We start from the raw sequence: 10,853 nt of genomic DNA, 5'->3' as shown, positions 1-10,853 counted from the left end.
AAACAACAAACCTGAAAGCTTGTGTGTGTATGCGTGTGGGTAGACTAAGGATCCACACAGGGCACATTGGCCTCCCGTCTGGCCCTCTCCACAGACTAAAAGGAGAAGAGGCTCAGTGCTCTGTATCTGCCTTCATTTTCCCACCCAGCATCCGAGGCAGCATAAATGTAGCCTACGTTTGAGAGCCATCCGAGGTCTTTTCACGCTCCTTTCTAGACACCTAAAAGGCAGCTAGTATCACATACATATTCTGTTCTGTTACTTGTACTTTGTGATGGAAGCTCAATTCCTTTCATCTAGAGAGGACTTGTTATACTGCAAAAAGATGAGGGTTGTCTCTACTTGTCTGCGATTTAGCTTTAATCAGTTGACAGAGGAAACCTTCCACTTCTAGTCATACCTTTTCTCGCACATTCCTTTTGTTTTGTCATCTGCCTTCATCCTCCTACCCACAACCACCCCCCCCACACACACACACACACACACACACTATTATTCAACCCCTCCAAGAGGCCTTGTGTTCTCTCTCTCTTACAATCCATTCTTCATCTCCTCTAGCTCTGCCTCACTCCTCATCATCTTCGTCGTCCAGAGGAAGCAGGGCCTCCTCAGGGTTCTCTTCTGGCTGCTCAGGTCCTGGGCTCAGGGTGTCCTGGCTCAGTGAGATGGGCCCAGGTAGGGACATGGTGGAAGGGTGTGCAAAGGAGAACGCTGAGCGGGGAAAAGAGAGCCTTCATGTGAGAGCTTTATGTGGATCTGTAGGCCCTAGGAATGGAGCAGTAGGAGCCTTTTGTGAAGCTATATTCAGAGACGGTTGAGAAGGTGTTCTAAAGGATCTTTGCTATATTATACAACAGCTAGATCTGGTCAAACAATGTATTATTATTTATTATTAGTTATATCACATAATATAGAGTACTAATATAACTGTCACTACAATTCTATCAAACTAGTGTGATGTAATTCCTTTTAATAAGTAATAGAGTGCTGGTCAGAACCCTCCAGCATCATCTAATTGCTCACCGAGCTGAGACAGCATGCCCATCACTCTGGGCTCGGTGGCCGTCCCTCCCCTGAGCCTCTCGTACTCGGGCGAGTCGAAGCGGGCCCAGCGGGCCTTGGGGTGGAGGTAGCCGCTCTCCCAGCCACGCCGCACCTCCACCAGCCCCGAAGGCAGCGCCGAGAGCCGCAGGCAGTTGAAGCCCAGCGGGGTCTCGGGCCCCAACTTCAGATGGTGGCCCGGCTCGCCGCCCAGCAGGCGCACGCGGCAGCTGGACGAGCACACCGTCTGGCTGACCAGGTAGAGCCGATGCACCGAGTCCAGCCAGGGCAGGCTCTCCCGCAGGGTCAGCTTTGTGTGGGGGGCAATGGGCTGCACGCCGGACTCCGTCCAGTAGTCCACCACGTGGATCCTCACGCGGCCCACGCCGTCCAGGAACTCTTCGTGGAACACGTCGCAGTGGACCGGGCCTTCCCGAATCACAGTGCCCAGGGGCCGCAGGTCGGAGTCAGTGTCGCCGGGACGGTCTAGGAGTTCGGAGAGGGGCCCCAGGGGGAAGAGACTGCGCACCTTCCGCAGACGGAGCGAGCGCTCCACCCGCTTTCCGATGACGGAGAGAGGGTGGAACATGTGGGCGTCCTGCAGGTGAGGAGTCGGGGTCCAGCCGGTGCCACACATCTTTGTGACCACCTGCACACACAATCACAAACTATTACACAGGTGAAGCGTCTGAGCTTCAGGTACATTGGAATCTAGTTTTGCTTTCCTTGACATGCACCTCTGGTGATTTTCTTCTGCTGGTGGAAGATGTCTTAAGTAACATTTCTCTCACAAGATGCAAGTTACATTTACTTGCAGATGCCTTTTATCCCTCCACAGAACTGAATAGCATCTTCTGATAGAAGCTGCTGATCAGTAGATTAGTAGAACTTGAGAAATGAAAACTTGAGAAATGAAAACTACTACCCTTGAAGTATGAAAATAAGAGACAAGCTGACACATTTAACATTCTAGATATTAAGCACAGGTATTACCTGAGGAAAGGTAATGGGCTGGTATTAAACCGAACGACCGAAATGCTTCTTTCCAAAAAAACTGAACAAAATAAAGGTTGATAGGTACCTGACTTGTGTTATTTTTATGCTTAAAAATGGGTTAGTGTGTCAGACACAGTCCTGCCCAACAGGTTTGAACAGGCTGCTGCTAGACTGCTAAGTTGGTGTGAAGTCACCTGAGAACCAAACATCTATCCTGAAACGAGGTCAGGCCGGCATATCAGCCAGCTCCTACGTATGGAGTACAACAAGTTTCCATTACCTGTACACATCATAAGTACAAGCAGAGGTGGGGACAAACAAAGTGCAAATACGTATCTTTATGTTACTTGAGAACTAATTTTTCAGACAACGTTTTGCTTTCACTCATTTGAGTAGAAATATCTGTAGTATATTATCCTCCCCTTACATTTTCAAAATAGGCTTTGTACTTTTGTGTTTATGCATTGGAGGAGAGTTATCAATTATTTTTATTTCACATCATTGCGTACCTCCCAACTCCAAAGCCGATTGTAACCTATTGGATGGAGAGAGAGGTGCCAAAAGGGGGTAGCCTTATGCAGGGGCACCACAGAGAGTGGAGCACTAAAAGCAATGGTTACATGATAATGGAAAGCTGGTTTACTAGGCCTAGTCTGCCAGCAAGCTTACCTCAAACAGAATGTTTGTTTCTCTGCAAGTTCATCCTTGGCTTTGTACAAGGCAACAAGCAAGAAAGTGAATCAGAGTTTTCTTACACAAGTATCTGAACTTTAACTTGAGAATGGAAAGCATACTTTTGCCATCTCTGATATCTCTACAAGTATGCAAGATGCTAAGTTAGTTTTATGGCGTAAATAGATCTAATGCATTAGTCCTCCACCTTTGATTTGTTTAATTGTTTTTGGGTGTGAGTTAGCAAGTGAGATTGTATTTTCTATACAGTCGGGTCAATTTTTCTGATAGCAAAAAAGCAATGTTTAGATGTACCTGTATGTGTCTATATATGTTGATTGATGTGTTAGATATTTTGGATCTTTCTCACCTTGTGCTTTATACACTGCCAAATGTCATTCGCCTCCTCCAGGCTCATGCCAGGGCCAGCAATGCTTGGTCCGGCCATGATGTGCCCCTCTTGAGGAGGTATACTGGAACAGTTGTAGAAAGCCCCGCTATCTATCCATCAATGCAGGAGGTGGGAAATGTCAGCATCATGTCAGAGCTCAGAACACTGGATGTTCTCCTCTTGGTAAAGGGCCACTGTCATTTTAATGATGTCATAAACATCCTATGTATTCTATTTCATTCCATTCCAAGATTCAGAAATCCAGTTTTTTTTTCAGAAATGTCTCTTAAACTCTTTTCCTAATGTTCATCTGACAAGAGCCTTCTGTACACATGTATTTTGTCAAAGTACACAATAAATGTCAAGTGTCATCCTATAATGTTAACAAACTAAATTTTTGGTCTGAAGAAATTTAATCTAATTGGTCTATCTGCCTACTTATTTGTATTTCTCCCAAAAATCAGTTAGTCTGTCCTTTCAATTCTTCTGCTTCTTTCATATTTTATAGGCTTTGCAGTATTGCAGTAACAGATATTATATTGATGGGGTTGATCCATTTCTCTACCAGAGGACCCTTTACGATATGCTTTTGGAACAATACTTCAACTTGTTACCCCAGGCACAAGTTTATTGATTCAGACATCAGCTTTCACCTATTGCACTTCCAAATCGAATTAAAGAGACAAATTCATGATTTGTTTGGTTTAACAGGGTCCCAAGGAAACCAAACTTGGCTTGACTGTGTCCTAGCAACAGGAAGAATACCAGCAAGCTAACAGATGAAAAGCAAAAGCCCTCCCATGTTTGAGTGACAGGGAGAGAGTGATACGGAGAGAGAGAGAATCATGATGAGTTAGAGGGCATTCTACAGACTGGACACAGGTGCAGCCTACCTTAGCACAGGTAAGACTATAAACATATTTACTTTTAAAAATGCTTAGTCTTGTTTTTATTCAATCTCTTTTTTGCACTTGGGTAGAAATATGTGATTGGGAGATACTCTGACAGTTTGTCAAATTTGCATTAAGATTTGATGTTTTTGCATTGCTTTTAAAGTGTTACATATTGACCTTTTAGTATGTTTAAAGGGTAAATTGATCATTTTCGCAAGTGCATCTCTTCATTTGTTTTGTGAATGTTCTACTGAGTTAGAAAAAGGCAACTGCATTACCATTTAAATAAATTGACTATTTTGTCATGCCATTCTTGTATACATGTTAGTCCCATCACATTGTGTACTGTATATTTATAGCCATTTGGAAGAAAAGATACCATATGAGATATGATGAAAGTTCACTTCTCTCCAGTGTTCATTTGATACATCCACCATGCTCAATAGAAACACTCTCCTCATTGATAATGCAGAAGGTAATTTGAGATGCTGGTTTCAGTTGAGAAAGGAGAGAGAGAGAGAAAGCAGTAGACGCATGCTCCACTGTCAGGATGAATAAACACATAGACGCACACAAGGCTTATTTATAATGAGTCACGATCACATATTCTATTTTTATTCAGCAAAAAATACCATCTCTGGCAGAAGTTCGCCATGCACACACTGTATCTTATTTTATTTTATCTGCCACACATGGCTGCTCCTCTTCCATAGTAAAGCAGTCAGACTACACCAGGAGTGTCAGCTGTAAAGCAGTCAGACTACACCAGGAGTGTCCGGTGTTCAGGCTGTTCTCTATCTCATCTGGAGAGCTGCCATAGCAGAGAGGACACCAGAAACAACCTTTCTGTGCTCTCTTGTCTAACCAACCAACTGGTTTATTAAGCAATTTCAGATGAGGTCAAAGTATCAGTGCCGGTTATGAGTCATTCGGTAATATCAGGTGATGATCTCACTTTCTACATAGCCTTGATTACTGGTATTCAGATTTTTTACAGCTTTGTCAAAATATCAGTATGTTGTTCACGCTAAAGTTCCATTAACTAACAATAAAACTAATTCAAGTAAAACAAGCTAAAGAAATGTAATGTATTGGGACTTCCATCCCTTTATCACTCTAGGCAGGCTGTGATGTAAACACCTGCATTAGCAAGTAGATACTTTATAAGCTGATGCCACCTAAAATCAAAATAGTTTTAGATATGAATAAAATAAACAAAACCAAATATAACCTATATATGTCACTTTACAACAAGGACATCCTTTTGGTGAAAGACCAACTTGTAAGTTATGCGTGATTCCAGCATTGCCCCACACACACACACACACACACACACACACTCTCTATATATATACATGCATACATACATATACATATACATATACATATATACAGCTCTGGAAAAAATGAAGAGACCACTGCACATTTTTCTGATGTCATCCTACGGTTGCCGAGTGTCATTCAAATGAGTTGACGGTCATATTCAAAATAAGAAACCACTGCAAATTTGAATATGACCATCAACTCAATAATACAACAATAAGGGGCAGCCGTGGCCTACTGGTTAGCGCTTCGGACTTGTAACCAGAGGGTTGCCGGTTCCAACCCCGACCAGTAGGAACGGCTGAAGTGCCCTTGAGCAGGGCACCTAACCCCTCACTGCTCCCCGAGCGCCGATGTTGTTGCAGGAGCTGCGCCAGGATTAGTGTGTGCTTCACCTCACTGTGTGCTTTACCTCACTGTGTGTTCACTGTGTACTGAGTGTGTTTCACTAATTCACGGATTGGGATAAATGCAGAGACCAAATTTCCCTCACAGGATCAAAAGAGTATATATACTTATACTTACTTACTTAACACATTCGAATGTGCAATGGTCTCTTATTTTTTTGTATAAGAAAAAACAATAGCATCTAAAATGTCATTACAATGGCAATTCAAAATGTCAGTAAATCAGACGTGTATGTCAAAATTGTAATATAAAATGCTACAGCAAGTGTGCTGTAACTTTGTTGTATGCATGAAACACAGTACTCATAATAAACTTTATCTGATAGATGTGGTAGTCCCCATGGTTACCATTATCAGAATTCATACTGTGTGGTTTTCCTAAGGCACTGACATCTCTCTCAGACTCCCTTTTCCTTTCCATCTGTGTCTGTCTGTCTGTCTGCCTCTCTCTCTCTCTCTCTGACACACACATTTGCCATGCCTACAGTGGCTCCTCTCTCTGTCACTTGGTTCCTCTTCATGAATTAAATATCGAAGCTTCACCACCCTGATGTGTCACACTTCTGGAGGAGGAAGAGAAGAACTGGATGTGTGTGTGTGTTTGTGTGTGTATGCGTACGTGCGTATGTGCATGTGTGTTTACGTGTTTGTGTGTGTGTGTGTGTGTGTGTGTGTGTGTGTGAGTGTGTGTGTGTGTTTGAACAGATTTCTGTGTGTAACACATTGTGTGTGTGGCGGGTGTGTGTATGCTAACTTGATGACACCTCAGCTTTCAAGACTGACTTTACCTCCCACGCACACAACATTCCTTCGACTTCTGCCTGCCTTTCTGCATTTGAAATGCTAATATCTGCCAAAGAAGACAGTAGATTCTCTTTGTCTGTCTTCCCCTTTGCTTCTCCATGCTGGCCATCCATCTAAACAGTAGTTGCATCTTTGACTCCCATTACAATGTTCATAACATTTACAGCCTGAAATGTACAGTGATATGCATAGTTGCTGTATGTATTTCCAATCTTGGTCATAGAGAATCCATAGCTTTAATTACATGTTGGAATGTATAGCAGAAGAGAAGCTTGTAGAGTAATTGTAGTTCTATAGCCCATGGATAACTGATCATGTTCCTTTGGGGATTCTTTGACACCACAGAACTTTGATGCCCTGCTCTCCCCTGTAACCGTGAAGGGAAAAAGGAATATAAAATGGTTCAACCCAAGTTTTGTAGGGAGGCAGCCTTAAAATATGTTGGCCATTAGCACTGATATCAGGCTAGTGCAGGAATTTATAGTGAGGTTGACATTTCCTGTCAAGATGGAACTCATACACATTGAAACTCTAAAATAAAATTACATGTAGGCTATGTGCACTCATTCTGGATTGTACCCTCATGAGTCACTGGTCAAAAAATTATATTTAGGTACCGAAAAACGATTAATATTCTGTAAGTAAGCCACCTTATTTTTGAGCATGATGAGCTACTGTGACTATGAAATGTGAGAAAGGAATATCAGGCACTTTCCTTTATATAAGCTGATGCTATGCTTAACTAAATAGTTTTACTTTCTTAGTTACTGCACAATATTATTCCTGCTACGACAAAATAGTTATCAGTATAACCAGAGACTTTCTAATGAGGAGACAGCACTCAAAAAACCCTCCATAGAAATGCATGGGGTTAGTTTGTAACGTCAATATGGCAGTCTACACGTGCCGTCAGGGCAGCCGTGGCCTACTGGTTAGCGCTTTGGACTTGTAACCGGAGGGTTGCCGGTTCGAACCCCGACCAGTAGGCCACGGCTGAAGTGCCCTTGAGTAAGGCACCTAACCACTCACTGCTCCCTGAGTGCCGCTGTTGTTGCAGGCAGCTCACTGCGCCGGGATTAGTGTGTGCTTCACCTCACTGTGTGCTCAGTGTGTTTCACTAATTCACGGAGTGGGATAAATGCAGAGACCAAATTTCCCTCACGGGATCGAAAGAGTATATATACTTATACTTATATACATATCCCACCCCTTCTGCGGCAAAACGTCATGTTTGTACATGATTGTGCCAATCATGTGTTGTGATCTCGCTCCTGGAGCAAGGTTGGTGTCGTGAAGCTTTGCGCACGTGCCGAAATAGATGCCCGGTAAGTTACCAAAAAGCGTTACAATATGGCCGCCGAGTGGAGGGACTTGCCTAAAAAGACTTTGGTATAGTTTTATCCCTTTAAGCATTATTTCCAACCAGAGATATTTATGACATATGTCTTCTAAACAAGAAGAGAAGCAAATAATTTCCATAAGAATTGAGAATTGTCAGAAAAAAACAGGATGTGACAGGTGAATTATTACCGCTTCCCAATAGGCTTGTGACGCCCCTTCTCCATTGTGAAAGGGGAATCATTGTGACAGCTGAGATCACTCCGAATAAAGCAGCATCATGAAGCACATGTTAGAGTCGTTAAACCTTCACAGCATTTCACCCCAGTCCTGTTCAGTGTGTTTCAGTTGCTTTTTAAACCTTCTTTTTACGTACCCTATGCTCAAGTCTTGTTTGAGTGTGAGCTGCTTGGTTGTCTTCTCAGTGCAAGTCTATGTATGATGGAGTGAATTCTGAGCAGCCATAAAAAAATGAAACATCCTTGATTGATCTTGGGTATTAAGGGGGACATGTGGGAACTTTTAGAAATTCCTTGTACCTCTGTAACACTAACATCTAAAGCCAGCCAGATGTCATTTGAAAGGACTTAAAACTGTGTATTTTCAAGGGCAATAGTATACCAAGGCTTTCTCTTATGTGTATGTGGGCTACCAGTGGCATCTCAAAGGATCAGTTTTGTGGCAGTAAAACAAACATGACCTGTAAATTACAACCCCAAAACAGAAAAAGTTGGGACGTTGTGTAAAATGCAAATAAAAACAGAATGTCACAATATACAAGTCTCATAAACCCATATTTAGCAGCAAAAAGGACAAAGAAAACATATCAAATGAAACTTTGAACTATTTCATGGAAAGTATACGTTAATTTTGAATTTGATGCCAGCAACATGTTTCAAAAAAAGTTGGGACAGGAGCATGTTTACCACTGTACTGCTTCACTTCTTCATTTAACACAATTCTGTAAATGTTTAGGAACTGAGGAGACCATTTGCTACAGTTTTGAGAATGAAATGTTGTCCCATTACTCCCCAATATAGGATTTGAGTTGCTCAACAAATTTGTCATTTTCAATATTTGATATGTTGTCTGTATCCTTTTTGCAACCAAATATGAGTTTAAGAGATTTGCAGATTATTACATTCTGTTTTTATTCACATTTTACATAACATCTCAACTTTATCTGTTTTGGGGTTGCATAATCAAATACAACAACCACTTTAAATGAAATTAATAATAATGAAATCATCTTTATCATATAATGCTTATTTTGACACTTTCTTTTTTCTGTCCCCTTTCTCTCTCCCTCTCACAGTGAGTCTGTGATACTGAGAAAACGCTCCAGCCTCGGCTCCTGCTCATCAGTAGCCTCCATCCCACTTTGCCTTCAGACATTTCCTGAGACTTGTTGAATCCACCATGAGCAGCAAGGCCTCCCCAGCCACCTCAGACCCCCCTGAGGACTCTAATCCTGGCCCTAGTCCACTGCCCTCGTCCCCGCTGCCCTGCTGGGCCACCCAGGCCCTGTGTGACCTGGCCCGCAGCGAGACGGACCTGCGGCGCCTCAAGGAGCGTCAGACCATCGAGACGGAGACGGTGAGCCGAGGCTTGGAGCGGGCGGTGATGGGCGTGCACCGGGAAGAGCGCCGCCTGCTGGAGCGTGTCGAGCAGGACCAGCGAGACGCGCAGCAGCGGCTGGAGCAGCTGCGCCGGGAGAACGGGGCGGCCACGCGCGTCGCCCAATCGCTGCTCGACCAGAGGCTCCTCAGAGTCGCCCAGCTGCGCCAGCAGGTGCAGCAGAGCGGAGCCGAGGCCATGAGGACCGACGGGCTGACCGACGCAAACCCGCTGAGGGACGAGCTGCTGAAGAACGTGGCCGAGCTTCTCCAGCCCTGGGAGATCTCGCTGTCACTCAAACGCGTGTCCTTCAAGCCGAGCTCCCAACCAAAGCCCATCGGCTTCGGCGAGATCAATGTCCAGGAGCACAACCTCAGTTTTCCTGTGGGAGGATGTGGTGCCCAGGGGCAGCTGTGCGCCCTCCACGCCTCTGGGGGGCACTATGGGGGGCAGGGAGTCAGCACACAGGATGGAAGAAGTACACCAGATGGGGCTGGATCTGGACAGGGTCAAGGCCAGGTGGGAGCCACATCCTCGGGCAGCGGGAACTTAAGAGTCGTCAGGAAGTTACGACTGTCGACGCGCAGTGACGAGGAGTCAGGGGAGGAGACCAAGCACTTGTCCTCCAGATCGCAACGATGGCCCCCGAAGAGGGACTCCAGTGAGCGGGACTCGTCCCAGGATGAGGAGCAAGAGAGCCCCACATCTGACCTACGAGGGGATTGTCTCTTTTTGGCTGTTCCCAATTTGGTTGGCAATGAGGATTCAGAGGGGGAGGAACTCGGGAATGGGAGGACTGGGAAGATGCATCGGCATAACATAAGAGACAAGAGGAGCCAGCTATCCCATCGCGAGGCTTCACCTTTTCTTGAGCAGAGCAGTGTTGGAAAAGAGGGCTGGTACTTTCGCAGTTTTGATGTTAGCGATTTGAACAGGGGCCGACGAAAGGGCAGGCAGGACTCCCCAAGAAGTTCCCGATTTGGCTATGGGTCATCACCATCCCCTCGTGGCAGCCCAAGAGACCCACTGTCCAGCCACAGCTGCATGGACCTCTCTTTGCGTGACCGGCCTCGCTCTCGTCTCAGTGCGTGCTCTGATGACCACCCCCACGGGACATACGGGGAGACGGGTGGTCGAGCCTCCTCCCCAACAGACAGCGTGGACTCTGGCTACACCTTCATCATAAGCTCCCCTCGTGACTTCACCAGCTCTGTCCGTCAGGATTCAAGACTGTCAAAGTCCACGGTCGATTTGTCCCAACGAAGTCGTCCACTTATCAATGGAAGCCAGGGGGAGAATGCCGGCAACTGGAAAGTGCACCGCAATCGTTTCTCCTCCTCCTCTGCCTCGCCAAGTCTGGGGAGGGGGCTC

This window comes from Alosa pseudoharengus, unplaced genomic scaffold (genome assembly GCF_046254945.1).
Source record: "Alosa pseudoharengus isolate Yale_2024_CS ecotype anadromous, Long Island Sound unplaced genomic scaffold, YU_APseudo_1.1 YU_APseudo_1.1_scf_3, whole genome shotgun sequence".
In the NCBI taxonomy this organism is placed as follows: domain Eukaryota; kingdom Metazoa; phylum Chordata; class Actinopteri; order Clupeiformes; family Clupeidae; genus Alosa; species Alosa pseudoharengus.
This window is presented reverse-complemented; position numbering follows the sequence as displayed.